Source organism: Sinohyriopsis cumingii, chromosome 16 (genome assembly GCF_028554795.1).
Source record: "Sinohyriopsis cumingii isolate HCF-2022 chromosome 16, ASM2855479v2, whole genome shotgun sequence".
NCBI classification, from domain to species: Eukaryota; Metazoa; Mollusca; class Bivalvia; order Unionida; family Unionidae; genus Sinohyriopsis; species Sinohyriopsis cumingii.
The window spans coordinates 93,485,412-93,506,542 of NC_142976.1; positions in this window are offsets into that span (position 1 = coordinate 93,485,412).

The window sequence follows — 21,131 nt, forward strand, 5'->3', positions numbered from 1 at the left end:
CTACCTTGTGGCACGCGTGTTGTAAGTTGATGACCCCTGTGCTAGATATACGTTGGCTATTTGTAACGATATTTGGGGTGTTTGTATCCATCGACTTCCTGAGCTCTTCTAATTTTACAGGCTAAGTTAATAAACCCAAGAATGCTCCTGTGTGTGTGTGTGTGTGTGTGTGTGTGTGTGTGTGTGTGTGTGTGTTAATTACTAAACATTGTGACATTCTTTGGTCATATCAAAGCAAACTTACATATCAATCCCACTGATAAGGGTATATATCTCCAGATTAAGTCCAGTCATCCAGAAGTTATTAAATTGACTATCATGTATGATCGCAAAACTTTGTATGGAAGAATTTTCAGTGTGATCACGGCTTCCCCTTAAGCGCCCCCTTATCATGAGACCTACAATAAACTGGAAATGGAGAAATGAAGTGAATGTATAAGTTCATTCCACACACGACTGAAAGCTACAACTGCGATCTTAACTTTGCCGATTATATGGTGCTCTGAGGCAGATTTTCTGCAGAATCTCTCCATTTATGACGCCAAGCAATGAAACTTCGATGAAATTTATGAATGAAAGAAACCATTACGTTCATCAACAGACTGCTCACGTTTTTTACCAATCTTCTGACGCAGTTTAAATTATCTATTTCCATTCAAGATCGTAGCGTTTTACGGCTTCTCATATTGAATGACGTCATAGAGTTTTCTTTCCCCTTGACGCATGTGACTTTTTACTCCTCTAATTTACAGGGAAATATTGCATGATCCCACTCATATCTTTGCAAAATGCCACGTCACTAGAAAGTACCTACGGTCATTCTTGTGTGTTCTGCCGTTAGATGTCGCACTATGATGCCGTAAGAATCATATGTCATTCTCCTTTATTGAAATGTGACATTCAGAAATGGAAGGTTTCAATTACGCTATAAATACAGAAAACCGGATAGCATCAGTTCTTTGACTTTCCACTGAGACAAGCAGACGAATACATTCACAGGTGGTGTGTATTGCTTAGATCAAAACATGGCAGCAGCCGAAGTTCCGGAGGAGGCACAACCAGAAACGTTTCCAGGTAGGATTTTATGGCAGATACAAAAAGAGACACACATGCACACTCAGACAGACAGACACACTGACATAGAACGTATATATTAGTCAAGAATTTTGACTAATAAAAATTATAAAACAGGATGGAAATTAAAATTCTGGACAAAGATCCATTTTGATAATATTGTTATTAACTGAAATACTATGGACATCCTTTTACACTAAAAAACGTATTTGGAAATGAAACAGATAAAAACAAAGATAATGGTTATTATGATTTGCATTCTTGATGCAATGATATTCAAGTGAATAAGCACCTAAAATAACTTTTTTTTCTTCTTTTTATGTGTTTTATATATAAACAATATATGCGTACATTAACCTAAATGAAACAATGATCAATTAATAAAACCGAATTGAGTGGGATATGATAATAAAAAGAATTCATAGAATTTAATGATAATAGTTAGCCATAATTTCCGTTATTACCTTGAAGGTGTATAACTCCTGATAACTCTACAGAGAACTTGTAATTGACATTTGTTTCCTAACATTTGGCGGGATGAGTATCAAAAGTTGGTTGTGTTGATTATTATATACGTAGTTCTTCACAAAACCAGCATACAAATAATTGTATACAGTACGAACTTTTATAACAGAAAATCCATCAAATACCTTAATTTTTTAATTTATTTATTTATTTTATTCTTTTATTTTTTTTAATTTTTTTACGAATTTAGACTTGTTCATTAGCAATTTACACTTCCTCAATTACATAAATTCTTATAGAGTGGAACTAGATACACAAATTAAAATAATAATCTGATACAAAATTACACACAATCGGACAAACTACAAGGAATCTGACTTACAAGTTAATACATTTCATCGATCCCACCCACACCCACACCCCAAATCTATGTAGAAAGGGATTCTTATCGAATCATGCAATTTTAGATCTTTATTTTATTCCTGTATTAATGATAAAATGTTTTTGTATCAGCATATTGGTAATTTGTATTAATTAAGGTTTGGTATTAATTAAGACTCGCAAGTGCTGATAAATATTTGAAATATGTTTTGTCTGAAAAATGGCAAAGGAATATTTTGAATTTAAAAATGCCGAAAGATTTTCTTTCTGTAACTGTACGATTTTGCCCACTCTGAGATTTAATCGTTTGACTTTTATATCACATTGTTACGTTCAGGATTTATTTATTTAGTTATTTAGTTATTTATTTAGTTATTTATAATTGATTGAGGTAGAAGCACGGGCTTTTGTACTTTTTTAAAACAAACAAAAAATATTTCACGGAAGATGTCCTCAGTACATCCTTTGGTCAGTTTTACTTAACTTTTACCATCATTCTTAAGTCCAGAAATATCGTGTGATGACACAAACGAAAATCCTCTACGTTCGTCATTCCATAGATCCATAGAATTTAGCCCATATCTTACTACGATGGTCCAGAGAGAGAGAGAGAGAGAGAGAGAGAGAGAGAACTTTTGATATCTTCATATTTAATTAATAATAATCGATTTTTAGAACATTATAGTATGTTTAATAAACAACAACAAAAACAAAATACAACACAGTCTGTGTACCAAAACATGAGGAATTTACTGTATAATGTTGACATCGTTTGCAACTTTATAGCATTTATAAACACTAGACAAATCCCAAGGAAAGTGTACATGTATCGTTACGAAGAACCATATTTTTGTAGGTTACTTGGTGTAATTTCTATTTCAAGGTTTTTAATCCAGCACAAATTCCTTTTCTCTCTCACTCCACATTTATCCGTAGTTTGTCCGTTATGCATGAGAGGGGAGGGGGCACAGAAGTCAGAAAGTAGTGTGATAAAAATGTGTCCCATATTAAATTCATTTATAACGAGGATTATTAATACTTTTTATCGTTATTTTCATGCGTCACAAATGATTAATGTGTGGAAATTCATCACTGATCTAGAATCAGCTGCAGACTGTCGCTAGAATGTTTATGTATACGTATCATTTGCTCCATGGGCGGATCACAATTTGAGATACCAACAGCATTGGTATTGATATATCAAATCGCTTTATACCAACGTATATATATATATATATATATATATATATATATATATATATATATATATATATATATATATATATATAGTGGAAGCGCTGGAAGGAAATCATAATCTTGCTCACTGCGAACACTCCAAAGTCCATTTATAAAAATAATTATTAATGGTACTGGAAATAGTTGGAATGGAGAAAAGTACTTTATCTTTTTTTATGACAATGACTGTGTATGGTGTTTGCAAAAATATAATTTTGTCTACGCTGGGATATTTTCAAAACGGCAGAATTTATAATCTATCGAATTCTCTTTTGTTGTTCTGTGTGTATTTTCTTTGTAAATATAAAATGTTGCCTACGACTGGGATATTTTTGTAACCACAGAAACTGTAAACCATCTTAGGCTCATTTGGTGTTTACTGTGAATTCACTTATTTTCGCGGGCACACATCCTCGTAAACTACATTTTCGTCGGTATTTAAATCCCTGACTAAGCCGCGGGCATTCATGTCACTTAGGACGAAATATTTAACACAGTCTTTGATAGAAATGGCACTTAGGATAAAGTCTCGAACATTATTGGAACTTAGGTCAAAGTCTCTGACAAAAATGGCTCTTAGAGCGAAGTCTATGACAAAAATGGCACTTTTTGGTAAAGTCTTTGACAGAAATGGTATATACGGCAAAGTCTTTGAAGGATATAGCACTGAGGACAAAGCCTCTGAAAGAAATTAAACATGACATTTAAGGCGAAGTCTCTAAAGTACTGACACTTAGATTAGTATCTAAGAAAACTGGCATTTACGACAAAGTCTGACTGTAATGGCACTTATGGCGATGTCTGAAAGAAATAGCACTTTTTGGTTAAGTCTATGACAAAATGGCACATGGGGCAAAATCGCTGGCCGTTCTTGGTTCATTCATAGAAGACGTCTTCTTAACATATTTAAATTTTTCGTGTGTATTTAACCTCGAAATCTACTAGTATTGGTAACAGAGAGTCGTCAGTGCTTCAAAAAGTAGACAAAAGCCGTGATCACGACTAATAGAAGAATGAAAGACAAGCCTAAAATAACTAAATGTTAGCAGGGGAGTAATGCAAGAGCTGAATTGAACGAATTTATGATTTTCGTTCTATAATTTAATGGCCGCATTTTGTTAGATATTGTTTATTTGAAAACAGTTTTTGGTTTGCGTGAGAGTAACGTAATGGAATCTGCATTCGTCAACAAAAAGCTAATGATTAAAAACAAAACTCGCTGGTTATGTTCATAATTGAGCAAAGTTTGTTTCTGACTTCTATTTTTATTGACCACGCACAGATTACCAGGGATTTACACAGTGGCATCACTAGGGTTGGTGTCACCCAGTGCGGTAACTCATGATGTCACCCCCTTGGACATCCTTCCTGCACAAAAAATGTATAGAGAGTCATGTGCGGTAACTCATGGTGTCACCTCCAGGGACCCCCTTCCTGCACAAAAAATTCAAAACTTTTACGTGCGGTAACTCATGTTGTCACCCCCATGGGCCTCCTTCCTGCACAAAAACTCAAAAATTTTATAGACAGTCATTTTGGTGTCACCCCTTCTGATGGTGTCACCCGGTGCGGTCCGCATCCCGCTAGTGACGCCACTGGATTTACATCTCCCCAACGTTCCACTTGATTCCGGATATAGGTTTTTATAATTTAAAACTGAGATCATTGTGTGTGTGTGTGTGTGTGTGTGCGCGCGCGCGCGCGCAAGTGCATGTGTGTGTGTGCATAAGAGAGAGCGAGAGGTTTGTCAAATCATATCAGATGATCATGCCATTAAAATTCATTTGAATCATGAAACACAAGTTTTTCTTTGTTAAGACCTGAATAATGGTTTCCAATGTCAGCAGATCAACATAAAACTAGTTTTATTATGGAGGACAATCCTGGTGCCGATCTAGTCTGAGAATTCTACATATTATCTTAACTCCCAGTGTACTGACGAAATTCCCATGACGTCCAGAAGAGACTTATTTGATTCCTTAAGTTAATATTATGAAACAATTGTCATATAAGTAAAATATTTTGAACTTATACGCAATTTATGCTGAAAAATATATCCGATTAGACTGTTTGGGGCAGTGTTCGACGGGCTTCTGAGGAGGTCCGAATGAGTTCACACAAAGAAAGTTCAGTAGCGTTTCAATAACCATTTCGTGATGCATTTTACACCAAATAAAGACACAGACAACGTTCGTTTGTAAATCGCCAATGAACAAAAAGGAAACAGTGTTCAAACTGAAAGATATAAGTTTTCATCGTCACGCTCAAGAATTTGAAAGCTCTGGTCCTTGGTAAATTATCAGCGAGAATCTCATTCATGGTGTCATCTTTGTGACGTCACATACTAACTCTAAAAATGAATCTATTACGCTGCCTTGCCGTGGTTGCAAAACTGCTTTCTTCCTTTCTTGATGAAGTTTCTATGTTTCTGTTGTTAATAATAAGTTACCATATTCTTTTCTTTTTCTTTTATGTAAGGGATCTGTGGTTTCCGGTACCACTCTTTGAACATATTCAAAATAAAACAAAGGTTATACAAAATATGTATCACGCGGCAATTTTGCTGATTATTCTCCTGTCACCTAAATTTAAACAGATATTTTAAATAAAAATGTGTCCTCTGGATTATCCGTTTTGACCGCTCTGCAGCCACCATCATCTTCGAAGTGAACTTTTCTTCTAAAATCTTAAATTCGTGATTTTGATTTTCTGCAAACAAAATTAGTCCTATATCACATGGTTAATAATGGTACCTGCAAATATTTAGCAATAATACGACCCTATCAATGTTCAACATGTGTAAGCTATTATGTTTGCAGTGATAAAAGAATTCGCGTGGACGGTTTGTTTTCATGATTAAGAAAGGTAGATACCGCAATTAGTAGGAAAATCCCAGTGTTGGGTCAGTCTTTTGAGACACAGCTCCATCAATGCAGCAATATATTCTGACAAGGATAATCTCATACTCTAAAACAGTAAATATCGTAAACAGACGATGCACCAATTTGGTACTTTGAGTTGTTCATGGGCTGCATATATCCTTTAAAATGCACGTGCTAAGCACTCCCGAAGATGCACAGGGTGTCTATTTAATTACATTCAAAATGAACTCGTCCAGTCGGTTTATTTGCATTTTATCTGTGTATTCCATACCATTATATCGTGTTACTGTGACATAGTCTGGTATTTTAGAATCACCCTCGGCTCTAGAATGAGATATTATCACGAATGTCGGCAAACTATATAATATGCGTATGTAAAATAGGTGACCATCTTGCCCGCACTGATTCGTGCCACGAGAAAACATAAATTAAAATATATATATTTTTTGGATTCTTTTCATTCTCATTCATGTCTTATATTTGATTTTTCTTCTTCATCTTCTGTGTTTTTCTTGCCATATTGCAAGTGTAAGACTTAATGAACTGATTTCAAACTTTGCTATCTGCAATTTTAAAGTTTGACACAGTTGTACTAAAAGATCGTCCTCGTCTGTCTTCAAAAGTGTCTGTATCTTTCAAGGAGAGGAGCTATATAGAACGCTTGTATCTTCAAGGGGGCGCTCACCAGTTATTATGTACTTTTGAGAGAGTGACGTATATAAGGTGAAGTTGTTTGCATTTAAAACATGCACAGTGGAGAGAATTTTGGCATACCTCTATGCTACATTAATGTAATGTGGATGATAATTCTTTGGATATTGTACTTTTGGAAATTGTACATGATTTAAGCATACTGCTAACTCAAATGACTGCTCCCTCGTGCTAAAAAATCAGCCTGAATTAGTCTAAAGTACACTATACATAGCAGCTATTAAAATAGGGGAAATGAATTTTGCCAGACTAGACAATACCAGCTTCTTAAAGTGCAATGAATGAATTACCAAATATATAAAATGTAAAAAAAGTTATCGGCTCTTTTTTAAACAATTTACCTTAAAGTTCAGGAAGTGAAAATGGCCAAGTGGAGCTAGCACTTTTTTGAAAGGTGCACATCTGGAGTAAAGCCAAGCTGTATACTCTATAACCCACATTACACCCATCAATCATACACCAAACTAAAGGGAATTAAAGGTTCTTTGAATTATACCTAAGATATACGAGGTCTTATTTAAATAGCCAGTGTAACCAGTGAGGAAAGCCGGGGAAATTCTTTTTCTTTAAAATTCAATGCAAAATACGAAACTGTAGAGCGCCACATAAAGGAGAAGAGCTATATAGGATATGTGTATCTTTAAAGGAGAAGAACTATATAAGACGTTCGTATCTTGAAGGTGGCGCACACTTCGTAGCTTGAATAGGGTATAGACGTTTAAAGAAAAAGAATTTCCCTGAGTTTCCTCACTGGTTATACTGACTGTTTAAAAAAGACACTGTATATCTTAGGCATAGTTCATATGTATATAAAAGAATAGAAAAATAAATCATTAAACATTTAACTAGGGTCACGTATGACAACAAAAAAGTGTGTATTGTCGGGTATATACGAAGTAATAATAACAATAAAAATAAAACTGATGATGCTAATAATGTATTTATTTTAAGACAATAACATATCTAGCACTAACCTTTAACATGGTCCGCGTAAAATGTATACATACTACATTCATATATACATCACATAAATTACTTAAACTTAAAACTCAAACAGATGATGTTATATATATATATATATATATATATATATATATATATATATATATATATATATATATATACACACACTCATTTATTCATTCCGTTTTCAATTCAATTTTGTATAATGCAAAACTATTCGGGGAAATAACTTCACTACAAATAGTCTGAAAACGATATTTCCTGTACCGATGTCAAGTTGACTGCAAATACTATGGCCTTTACTGAGTTTAAGTTGACTGTGAATGTTACGGTCCGTATGGAGGTTAATTGGCTGTACATGTTATGGGTCCGTACGGAGGTTAATTGACTGTACATGATATGGGTCCGTACGGAGGTTAATTGACTGTACATGATATGGCCCGTAGTGAGAGTAATTTGACTGCACATGATATGGGTCCGTACGGAGGTTAATTTGAATGTACATGATATTGCCTGTATTGAGATTAATTTGACTGTACATGATATGGCCCGTACGGAGGTTAATTTGACTGTACATCATATGCCCGTACAGAGGTTAATTTGACTGTACATGATATGGCCCTAACGGAGGTTAATTTAACTGTACATGATATGGCCCGTACGGAGGTTAATTTGACTGTACATGATATGGCCCGTACGGAGATTAATTTGACTGTACATCATATGCCCGTACAGAGGTTAATTTAACTGTACATGATATGGCCCGTACGGAGGTTAATTTGACTGTACATGATATTACTCTTGCTGAGGTTACTTTGACCTAATTCCTAAATCCTTCAAAATCTAAGATATACTTATTTTCTTTTAGGCTCAATTGCTCGCAATTGAATACAAATTCAATATTTGTTTGTCATTTTAAGCATACAGTTTTCTTAGAGGACAAATAATGCATCATTGGCAGGTTTGTGATCAAAATATTCTAATATTACTATTTAATCGCTTATAATCAAATCGAAGTGAAAATGAATGGAAAATGGATATGTTAAAAATAAAAGACATATATATACAAATACACACACCCAAGCTGTGTCAATTTTATAATTTTCATAATTACATGACTTATAACGTATGAATTGTTAAAGTTTGCTATGTCTGTTGTATTTTTCGAACAATTTGACATAATAATAAAAAATTACATGTTTGAATGTAATCTCTCTGTATACTCCAATTTCCTAGAATTTTTAATTGAAAAATACAAGACTTACACCCCCAACCCGATCCCCATTCATTTAGACTCCACGTTAGAGAGAAACAACAAGATTTACCTCAAACAGTTTTGACGGATAATAACTAATACAGTCTTGTTAATGACACAGTTCTATATACAACGTCTTTCGTATCCAGCGATATGTATACGATTTCTGTTGAGAAAAAAAAAACGAGAAAAAGAAGAAGAAAAACCAAACAACCAAACTGATTACATCTTAAACTATCACAGATAAAACAAACGTTTTAAAAATTTCCGATTCACTCATTTCACTATATCTGTATGATGCATATTGCAAACTTCTGAGGCTTGGAATGATGTATGTTTGAACCGTGTAATATTTTATAAAATATTTCTTGATATAATTGAACACTATATTTAGAGATTTTGCAACTTTACTTTACTTATACTTTCTAGTGTGATGTAAACAAAAATAATTGATTTTTTTACATGTTTCTCGTTCTAACTAAAAATAAATATAGAACTGTAATAATAGTTTAATAATTCGTTACTTTTTTAATGAAATTATATTGTCGAATATATTGTATGCATTTCATATGTATGTATGTATGTATGTATGTATGTATGTATGTATGTATGTATGTATTGTAATAAATTTAGAGTATGCGCACTTGGTTATAGCGCCCCGTTTTAAGCAATCCTTAGATTTGGTGATTACTTGTGTGATTATTGGAATTCGGCGCCGTGGAAATATTCCTAACCCGAAACAATGAGCTTATTATTGGGAGCAAACGTCACGAAGTGGAGTGTTAGTGTGTTTCCATGATGTTCTGGTTCACTAGTAGTGAATTCCGACCACAACGAATGAATGTCCCTGTCGTAAAATTGTCCATATTAAAATCTAGTGGTATACATTTATAGCGTGACTGCAAGGACAGTACTTACGGTATTAAACCGGTAAATTACACAAGGGAATAAATAAAAAGGGACTTGGCAGACACCGTTTATGTCGCCATGTGGGCAAATATGGTGCAGTTATGTTGGCGAAATGTGCCTGGAAAGCATACATTGACTGGCCTAAGGTGGCGGAGTTAAAATAGTTCCCATTGTTAGGGAGTACTCATATATGTTCTAAGGCGTGAACGGTTGGTGGTACGGAAACATGATGAAGCCAAAACACGCAGATGTACGGTTGATAGATAGTTGGCAGTTTGGTTTATCTGTGGTCTTGCATTAATTAGAGGAAAATTTAGGTATAGAATGGACACGTCGGGCTTTCTAATTTACAACTGAGGTTGTATGGAAGTCTTTGGAAAGTCGGGGTAAACTTATGACTTCTAGCGAGAATAGCGCCAGGGTTTGACAACCGCTCGGTCAAGTAAATACCCGTGTGCGTGTAACAGTATGTATGTATGTATGTATGCATGCATGCATGCATGCGTGTGTGCGTGTGTGCGTGCGTGCGTGTATATATGTTGTTATGTATATTTAATTTAAGTTGTAAGTTAGTTTTTATTTCATTTTTATATTTCATTACTTGTTATTGTAATGTAAGATTGTATGTTGGACTTGACCTTTTCCAAAACTTAGTTCATTTCTGCTTGACCTGAATTGATTTTTTAAATATTTTATTCTGTAAACAATTAATACATAGCTAAATATTCCCTTTGTTTATGGACAGAAGTAAACATGTTTATTTGGGTCTATGTCATGAAATATCCGCTATACCTGATATAGTCCAAGTTTTAATTTTAGTAATAGGTTTCTAATAATAACTAACATTTTTATGTTGTAAACATCAAGATCATTCTAGAAGGTTATTTTCCATTAGGTAATAGTCATTTTTAGAAAATGCTAATTGTGACATAAGACCAAGTAGATGGCTATATAATATTGTCTCTGTATGGAAAATTCATTTGTGCTCTAGGTTCTAGCACAATCAAGTTGTGTTATATGTTGTGTCCAGTATTATTTCAGGCAGGTATCTATTTTCTTAAAATTACTGAACTCAAGTGATTGTTTTCGCTAGAAATAAAATAGTGCTTTGATAAAATTCTTGGATAGGGACATTCACTGGAATTTTGTGAATTCAAATATGGCATTATGTTACTGTGATTCAACAAGAGACCGTTGTCCAATCAACACTCTACTAGCTACAACATAGCCACTTCAACACCTTCAACTTTGCAGTTAATTTTGGATTTCTACTAACTTTTATTCAGGACTTTAAATTATTATGACTTGCGTCTGTAATTCTGGGATAATTCTGGAACTTAATTCGCAATACCGTAAGTTATTCTTTTTCATTTTCACTTTGCATTCATGGAAACTAAATTATTTGTTGAATGTTAGAAAGCTTGTTATTTTTCACTCTTTTCTGTTACTTTTTTAAGAGCAGTAACTCGTAACAATGTATGTATGTATGTATGTATGTATGTACGTACGTACGTACGTATGTATGTATGTATGTATGTGTGTGTCTGTGTGTGTGTGTGTGTGTGTATCATTACACATGATTGGATCAGCCATAAGGAGATGTTTGGATTCAAATAACAAAAACTTCCAAGTCTCAGACTTCAATGACATGTTCGGATTAAAATAACAAACCTTCCAAGTTTCAGACTAAAATAACATGTTTGGATTAAAATAATAAAACTTCCAAGTTTCAGACTCCAATATCATGTTCGGATTAAAATGACAAATCTTCCAAGTTTCAGACTTCAATGACATATTTGGATTAAAGTAACAAAACTTCTAAGTTTCGGACTTCAATAACATGTTTGGACTTTTTTTAAAAACTTCCAAGTTTCGGACTTCAATGATATGTTTGGATTAAAATAACAAAACTTCCAAGTCTCAGACTTCAATGACATGTTTGGATTATAATAACAAGACTTCTAAATAACATGTTCAAATTAAAATAACAAAACTTCCAAGTTTCAGATTTAAATAGCATGTTCAAATTAAAATAACAAAATTTCTAAGTTTCGGGCTTCAATGACATGTTTGGATCAAAATAACAAAACTTCCAAGTATCAGACCTCAATAACATGTTTGGATTAAAATAACAAAACTTCCAAGTTTCAGACCTCAATAACATGTTTGCATTTTTTTTTAAAACTTCCAAGTTTCGGACTTCACTGATATGTTTGGATTAAAATAACAAAACTTCCAAGTCTCAGACTTCAATGACATGTTTGGATTAAAATAACAAGACTTCTAAGTTTCAGACTTAAATAACATGTTCGGATTAAAATAACAAAACTTCCATGTTTTAGATTTAAATAGCATGTTCAAATGAAAATAACAAAATTTCTAAGTTTCGGGCTTCAATGACATGTTTGGATCAAAATAACAAAACTTCCAAGTATCAGACCTCAATAACATGTTTGGATTAAAATAACAAAACTTCCAAGTTTCAGACCTCAATAACATGTTTGGATTTCTTTTAAAACTTCCAAGTTTCGGACTTCACTGATATGTTTGGATTAAAATAACAAAACTTCCAAGTCTCAGACTTCAATGACATGTTTGGATTAAAATAACAAGACTTCTAAGTTTCAGACTTAAATAACATGTTCGGATTAGAATAACAAAACGTCCAAGTTTCAGATTTAAATAGCATGTTCAAATTAAAATAACAAAATTTCTAAGTTTCGGACTTCAATAACATGTTTGGATTAAAATAACAAAACTTCCAAGTTTCAGACCTCAATAACATGTTTGGATTAAAATAACAAAACGTCCAAGTTTCAGACCTCAATAACATGTTTGGATTAAAATAACAAAACTTCCAAGTCTCAGACTTCAATGACATGTTTGGATTAAAATAACAAGACTTCTAAGTTTCAGACTTAAATAACATGTTCGGATTAAAATAACAAAACTTCCAAGTTTCATATTTAAATAGCATGTTCAAATTAAAATAACAAAATTTCTAAGTTTCGGACTTCAATGACATGTTTGGATTAAAATAACAAAACGTCCAAGTTTCAGACCTCAATAACATGGTTGGATTAAAATAACAAAACTTTCAAGTCTCAGACTTCAATGACATGTTTGGATTAAAATAACAAGACTTCTAAGTTTCAGACTTAAATAACATGTTCGGATTAAAATAACAAAACTTCCAAGTTTCAGATTTAAATAGCATGTTCAAATTAAAATAACAAAATTTCTAAGTTTCGGACTTCAATGACATGTTTGGATCAAAATAACAAATCTTCCAAGTATCAGACCTCAATAACATGTTTGGATTAAAATAACAAAACTTCCAAGTTTCAGACCTCAATAACATGTTTGGATTTTTTTTTTAAAACTTCCAAGTTTCGGACTTCAATGATATGTTTGGATTAAAATAACAAAACTTCCAAGTCTCAGACTTCAATGACATGTTTGGATTAAAATAACAAGACTTCTAAGTTTCAGACTTAAATAACATGTTCGGATTAAAATAACAAAACGTCCAAGTTTCAGATTTAAATAGCATGTTCAAATGAAAATAACAAAATTTCTAAGTTTCGGACTTCAATGACATGTATGGATTAAAATAACAAAACTTCCAAGTTTCAGACCTCAATAGCATGTTTGGATTAAAATAACAAAACGTCCAAGTTTCAGACCTCAATAACATGTTTGGATTAAAATAACAAAACATCCAAGTCTCAGACTTCAATGACATGTTTGGATTAAAATAACAAGACTTCTAAGTTTCAGACTTAAATAACATGTTCGGATTAAAATAACAAAACTTCCAAGTTTCAGATTTAAATAGCATGTTCAAATTAAATAACAAAATTTCTAAGTTTCGGACTTCAAGGACATGTTTGGATCAAAATAACAAAACTTCCAAGTATCAGACCTCAATAACATGTTTGAATTAAAATAACAAAACTTCCAAGTTTCAGACCTCAATAACATGTTTGGATTTTTTTTTAAAACTTCCAAGTTTCGGACTTCAATGATATGATTGCATTAAAATAACAAAACTTCCAAGTCTCAGACTTCAATGACATGTTTGGATTAAAATAACAAGACTTCTAAGTTTCAGACTCAAATACCATGTTCGGATTAAAATAACAAAACGTCCAAGTTTCAGATTTAAATAGCATGTTCAAATTAAAATAACAAAATTTCTAAGTTTCGGACTTCAATGACATGTTTGGATTAAAATAACAAAACTTCCAAGTTTCAGACCTCAATAACATGTTTGGATTAAAATAACAAAACTTCCAAGTCTCAGACTTCAATGACATGTTTGGATTAAAATAACAAGACTTCTAAGTTTCAGACTTAAATAACATGTTCGGATTAAAATAACAAAACTTCCAAGTTTCAGATTTAAATAGCATGTTCAAATTAAAATAACAAAATTTCTACGTTTCGGACTTCAATGACATGTTTGGATTAAAATAACAAAACTTCCAAGTTTCAGACCTCAATAACATGTTTGGATTAAAATAACAAAACTTCCAAGTTTCAGACCTCAATAACATGTTTGGATGTTTTTTAAAACTTCCAAGTTTCGGGCTTCAATGATATGTTTGGATTAAAATAACAAAACTTCCAAGTCTCAGACTTCAATGACATGTTTGGATTAAAATAACAAGACTTCTAAGTTTCAGATTTAAATAGCATGTTCAAATGAAAATAACAAAATTTCTAAGTTTCGGACTTCAATGACATGTATGGATTAAAATAACAAAACTTCCAAGTTTCAGACCTCAATAGCATGTTTGGATTAAAATAACAAAACGTCCAAGTTTCAGACCTCAATAACATGTTTGGATTAAAATAACAAAACTTCCAAGTCTCAGACTTCAATGACATGTTTGGATTAAAATAACAAGACTTCTTAGTTTCAGACTTAAATAACATGTTCGGATTAAAATAACAAAACTTCCAAGTTTCAGATTTAAATAGCATGTTCAAATTAAATAACAAAATTTCTAAGTTTCGGACTTCAAGGACATGTTTGGATCAAAATAACAAAACTTCCAAGTATCAGACCTCAATAACATGTTTGAATTAAAATAACAAAACTTCCAAGTTTCAGACCTCAATAACATGTTTGGATTTTTTTTAAAAACTTCCAAGTTTCGGACTTCAATGATATGATTGCATTAAAATAACAAAACTTCCAAGTCTCAGACTTCAATGACATGTTTGGATTAAAATAACAAGACTTCTAAGTTTCAGACTTAAATAACATGTTCGGATTAAAATAATAAAACGTCCAAGTTTCAGATTTAAATAGCATGTTCAAATTAAAATAACAAAATTTCTAAGTCTCGGACTTCAGTGACATGTTTGGATTAAAATAACAAAACTTCCAAGTTTCAGACCTCAATAACATGTTTGGATCAAAATAACAAAACTTCCAAGTATCAGACCTCAATAACATGTTTGGATTAAAATAACAAAACTTCCAAGTTTCAGACCTCAATAACATGTTTGGATTTTTTTTTTAAAACTTCCAAGTTTCGGACTTCAATGATATGTTTTAATTAAAATAACAAAACTTCCAAGTCTCAGACTTCAATGACATGTTTGGATTAAAATAACAAGACTTCTAAGTTTCAGACTTAAATAACATGTTCGGATTAAAATAACAAAACTTCCAAGTTTCAGATTTAAATAGCATGTTCAAATTAAAATAACAAAATTTCTAAGTTTCGGACTTCAATGACATGTTTGGATCAAAATAACAAAACTTCCAAGTATCAGACCTCAATAACATGTTTGGATTAAGATAACAAAACTTCCAATTTTCAGACCTCAATAACATGTTTGGATTTTCTTTTTAAAACTTCCAAGTTTCGGACATCAATGACATGTTTGGATTAAAATAACAAAACTTCCAAGTTTCAGACCTCAATAACATGTTTGGATTAAAATAACAAAACGTCCAAGTTTCAGACCTCAGTAACATGTTTGGATTAAAATAACAAAACGTCCACGTTTTAGACTTCAGTGACATGCTTGGATTAATATAAAAATACTTCCAAGTTTCAGACTCCAATAACATGTTCGGATTAAAATGACAAAACCTTTAAGTTTCAAACTTCAATAACACGTTTGGATTAAAATAACAAAACTTCCAAGTTTCAGACCTCAATAACATGTTTGCATTTTTTTTTAAAACTTCCAAGTCTCGGACTTCAATAATATGTTTGGATTAAAATAACAAAACTTCCAAGTTTCAGACGTCAATAACATGTTTGGATTTTTTTTAAAACTTCCAAGTTTCGGACTTCAATGATATGTTTGGATTAAAATAACAAAACTTTCAAGTCTCAGACTTCAATGACATGTATGGATTAAAATAACAAGACTTCTAAGTTTCAGACTTAAATAACATGTTCGGATTAAAATAACAAAACTTCCAAGTTTCAGATTTAAATAGCATGTTCAAATTAAAATAACAAAATTTCTAAGTTTCGGACTTCAATAACATGTTTGGATTAAAATAACAAAACTTCCAAGTTTCAGACCTCAATAACATGTTTGGATTAAAATAACAAAACGTCCAAGTTTCAGACCTCAATAACATGTTTGGATTAAAATAACAAAACTTCCAAGTCTCAGACTTCAATGACATGTTTGGATTAAAATAACAAGACTTCTAAGTTTCAGACTTAAATAACATGTTCGGATTAAAATAACAAAACTTCCAAGTTTCATATTTAAATAGCATGTTCAAATTAAAATAACAAAATTTCTAAGTTTCGGACTTCAATGACATGTTTGGATTAAAATAACAAAACGTCCAAGTTTCAGACCTCAATAACATGGTTGGATTAAAATAACAAAACTTTCAAGTCTCAGACTTCAATGACATGTTTGGATTAAAATAACAAGACTTCTAAGTTTCAGACTTAAATAACATGTTCGGATTAAAATAACAAAACTTCCAAGTTTCAGATTTAAATAGCATGTTCAAATTAAAATAACAAAATTTCTAAGTTTCGGACTTCAATGACATGTTTGGATCAAAATAACAAATCTTCCAAGTATCAGACCTCAATAACATGTTTGGATTAAAATAACAAAACTTCCAAGTTTCAGACCTCAATAACATGTTTGGATTTTTTTTTTAAAACTTCCAAGTTTCGGACTTCAATGATATGTTTGGATTAAAATAACAAAACTTCCAAGTCTCAGACTTCAATGACATGTTTGGATTAAAATAACAAGACTTCTAAGTTTCAGACTTAAATAACATGTTCGGATTAAAATAACAAAACGTCCAAGTTTCAGATTTAAATAGCATGTTCAAATGAAAATAACAAAATTTCTAAGTTTCGGACTTCAATGACATGTATGGATTAAAATAACAAAACTTCCAAGTTTCAGACCTCAATAGCATGTTTGGATTAAAATAACAAAACGTCCAAGTTTCAGACCTCAATAACATGTTTGGATTAAAATAACAAAACATCCAAGTCTCAGACTTCAATGACATGTTTGGATTAAAATAACAAGACTTCTAAGTTTCAGACTTAAATAACATGTTCGGATTAAAATAACAAAACTTCCAAGTTTCAGATTTAAATAGCATGTTCAAATTAAATAACAAAATTTCTAAGTTTCGGACTTCAAGGACATGTTTGGATCAAAATAACAAAACTTCCAAGTATCAGACCTCAATAACATGTTTGAATTAAAATAACAAAACTTCCCAGTTTCAGACCTCAATAACATGTTTGGATTTTTTTTTAAAACTTCCAAGTTTCGGACTTCAATGATATGATTGCATTAAAATAACAAAACTTCCAAGTCTCAGACTTCAATGACATGTTTGGATTAAAATAACAAGACTTCTAAGTTTCAGACTCAAATACCATGTTCGGATTAAAATAACAAAACGTCCAAGTTTCAGATTTAAATAGCATGTTCAAATTAAAATAACAAAATTTCTAAGTTTCGGACTTCAATGACATGTTTGGATTAAAATAACAAAACTTCCAAGTTTCAGACCTCAATAACATGTTTGGATTAAAATAACAAAACTTCCAAGTCTCAGACTTCAATGACATGTTTGGATTAAAATAACAAGACTTCTAAGTTTCAGACTTAAATAACATGTTCGGATTAAAATAACAAAACTTCCAAGTTTCAGATTTAAATAGCATGTTCAAATTAAAATAACAAAATTTCTACGTTTCGGACTTCAATGACATGTTTGGATTAAAATAACAAAACTTCCAAGTTTCAGACCTCAATAACATGTTTGGATTAAAATAACAAAACTTCCAAGTTTCAGACCTCAATAACATGTTTGGATGTTTTTTAAAACTTCCAAGTTTCGGGCTTCAATGATATGTTTGGATTAAAATAACAAAACTTCCAAGTCTCAGACTTCAATGACATGTTTGGATTAAAATAACAAGACTTCTAAGTTTCAGATTTAAATAGCATGTTCAAATGAAAATAACAAAATTTCTAAGTTTCGGACTTCAATGACATGTATGGATTAAAATAACAAAACTTCCAAGTTTCAGACCTCAATAGCATGTTTGGATTAAAATAACAAAACGTCCAAGTTTCAGACCTCAATAACATGTTTGGATTAAAATAACAAAACTTCCAAGTCTCAGACTTCAATGACATGTTTGGATTAAAATAACAAGACTTCTTAGTTTCAGACTTAAATAACATGTTCGGATTAAAATAACAAAACTTCCAAGTTTCAGATTTAAATAGCATGTTCAAATTAAATAACAAAATTTCTAAGTTTCGGACTTCAAGGACATGTTTGGATCAAAATAACAAAACTTCCAAGTATCAGACCTCAATAACATGTTTGAATTAAAATAACAAAACTTCCAAGTTTCAGACCTCAATAACATGTTTGGATTTTTTTTAAAAACTTCCAAGTTTCGGACTTCAATGATATGATTGCATTAAAATAACAAAACTTCCAAGTCTCAGACTTCAATGACATGTTTGGATTAAAATAACAAGACTTCTAAGTTTCAGACTTAAATAACATGTTCGGATTAAAATAATAAAACGTCCAAGTTTCAGATTTAAATAGCATGTTCAAATTAAAATAACAAAATTTCTAAGTCTCGGACTTCAGTGACATGTTTGGATTAAAATAACAAAACTTCCAAGTTTCAGACCTCAATAACATGTTTGGATCAAAATAACAAAACTTCCAAGTATCAGACCTCAATAACATGTTTGGATTAAAATAACAAAACTTCCAAGTTTCAGACCTCAATAACATGTTTGGATTTTTTTTTTAAAACTTCCAAGTTTCGGACTTCAATGATATGTTTTAATTAAAATAACAAAACTTCCAAGTCTCAGACTTCAATGACATGTTTGGATTAAAATAACAAGACTTCTAAGTTTCAGACTTAAATAACATGTTCGGATTAAAATAACAAAACTTCCAAGTTTCAGATTTAAATAGCATGTTCAAATTAAAATAACAAAATTTCTAAGTTTCGGACTTCAATGACATGTTTGGATCAAAATAACAAAACTTCCAAGTATCAGACCTCAATAACATGTTTGGATTAAGATAACAAAACTTCCAATTTTCAGACCTCAATAACATGTTTGGATTTTCTTTTTAAAACTTCCAAGTTTCGGACATCAATGACATGTTTGGATTAAAATAACAAAACTTCCAAGTTTCAGACCTCAATAACATGTTTGGATTAAAATAACAAAACGTCCAAGTTTCAGACCTCAGTAACATGTTTGGATTAAAATAACAAAACGTCCACGTTTTAGACTTCAGTGACATGCTTGGATTAATATAAAAATACTTCCAAGTTTCAGACTCCAATAACATGTTCGGATTAAAATGACAAAACCTTTAAGTTTCAAACTTCAATAACACGTTTGGATTAAAATAACAAAACTTCCAAGTTTCAGACCTCAATAACATGTTTGCATTTTTTTTTAAAACTTCCAAGTCTCGGACTTCAATAATATGTTTGGATTAAAATAACAAAACTTCCAAGTTTCAGACGTCAATAACATGTTTGGATTTTTTTTAAAACTTCCAAGTTTCGGACTTCAATGATATGTTTGGATTAAAATAACAAAACTTTCAAGTCTCAGACTTCAATGACATGTATGGATTAAAATAACAAGACTTCTAAGTTTCAGACTTAAATAACATGTTCGGATTAAAATAACAAAACTTCCAAGTTTCAGATTTAAATAGCATGTTCAAATTAAAATAACAAAATTTCTAAGTTTCGGACTTCAATGACATGTTTGGATCAAAATAACAAAACTTCCAAGTATCAGACCTCAATAACATGTTTGGATTAAAATAACAAAACTTCCAAGTTTCAGACCTCAATAACATGTTTGGATTTTTTTTTTAAAACTTCCAAGTTTCGGACATCAATGACATGTTTGGATTAAAATAACAAAACTTCCAAGTTTCAGACCTCAATAAAATGTTTGGATTAAAATAACAAAACTTCCAAGCCTCAGACTTCAATGACATGTTTGGATTAAAATAACAAGACTTCTAAGTTTCAGACTTAAATAACATGTTCGGATTAAAATAACAAGACTTCCAAGTTTCAGATTTAAATAGCATGTTCAAATTAAAATAACAAAATTTCTAAGTTTCGGACTTCAATGACATGTTTGGATCAAAATAACAAACCTTCCAAGTATCAGACCTCAATAACATGTTTGGATTAAAATAACAAAACTTCCAAGCCTCAGACTTCAATGACATGTTTGGATTATAATAACAAGACTTCTAAGTTTCAGACTTAAATAACATGTTCGGATTAAAATAACAAGACTTCCACGTTTCAGATTTAAATAGCATGTTCAAATTAAAATAACAAAATTTCTAAGTTTCGGACTTCAATGACATGTTTGGATTAAAATAACAAAACTTCCAAGTTTCAGACCTCAATAACATGTTTGGATTAAAATAACAAAACTTCCAAGTATCAGACCTCAATAACATGTTTGGATTTTTTTTTAAAACTTCCAAGTTTCGGACTTCAATGATATGTTTGGATTAAAATAACAAAACTTCCAAGTCTCAGACTTCAATGACATGTTTGGATTAAAATAACAAGACTTCTAAGTTTCAGACTTAAATAACATGTTCGGATTAAAATAACAAAACTTCCAAGTTTCAGATTTAAATAGCATGTTCAAATTAAAATAACAAAATTTCTACGTTTCGGACTTCA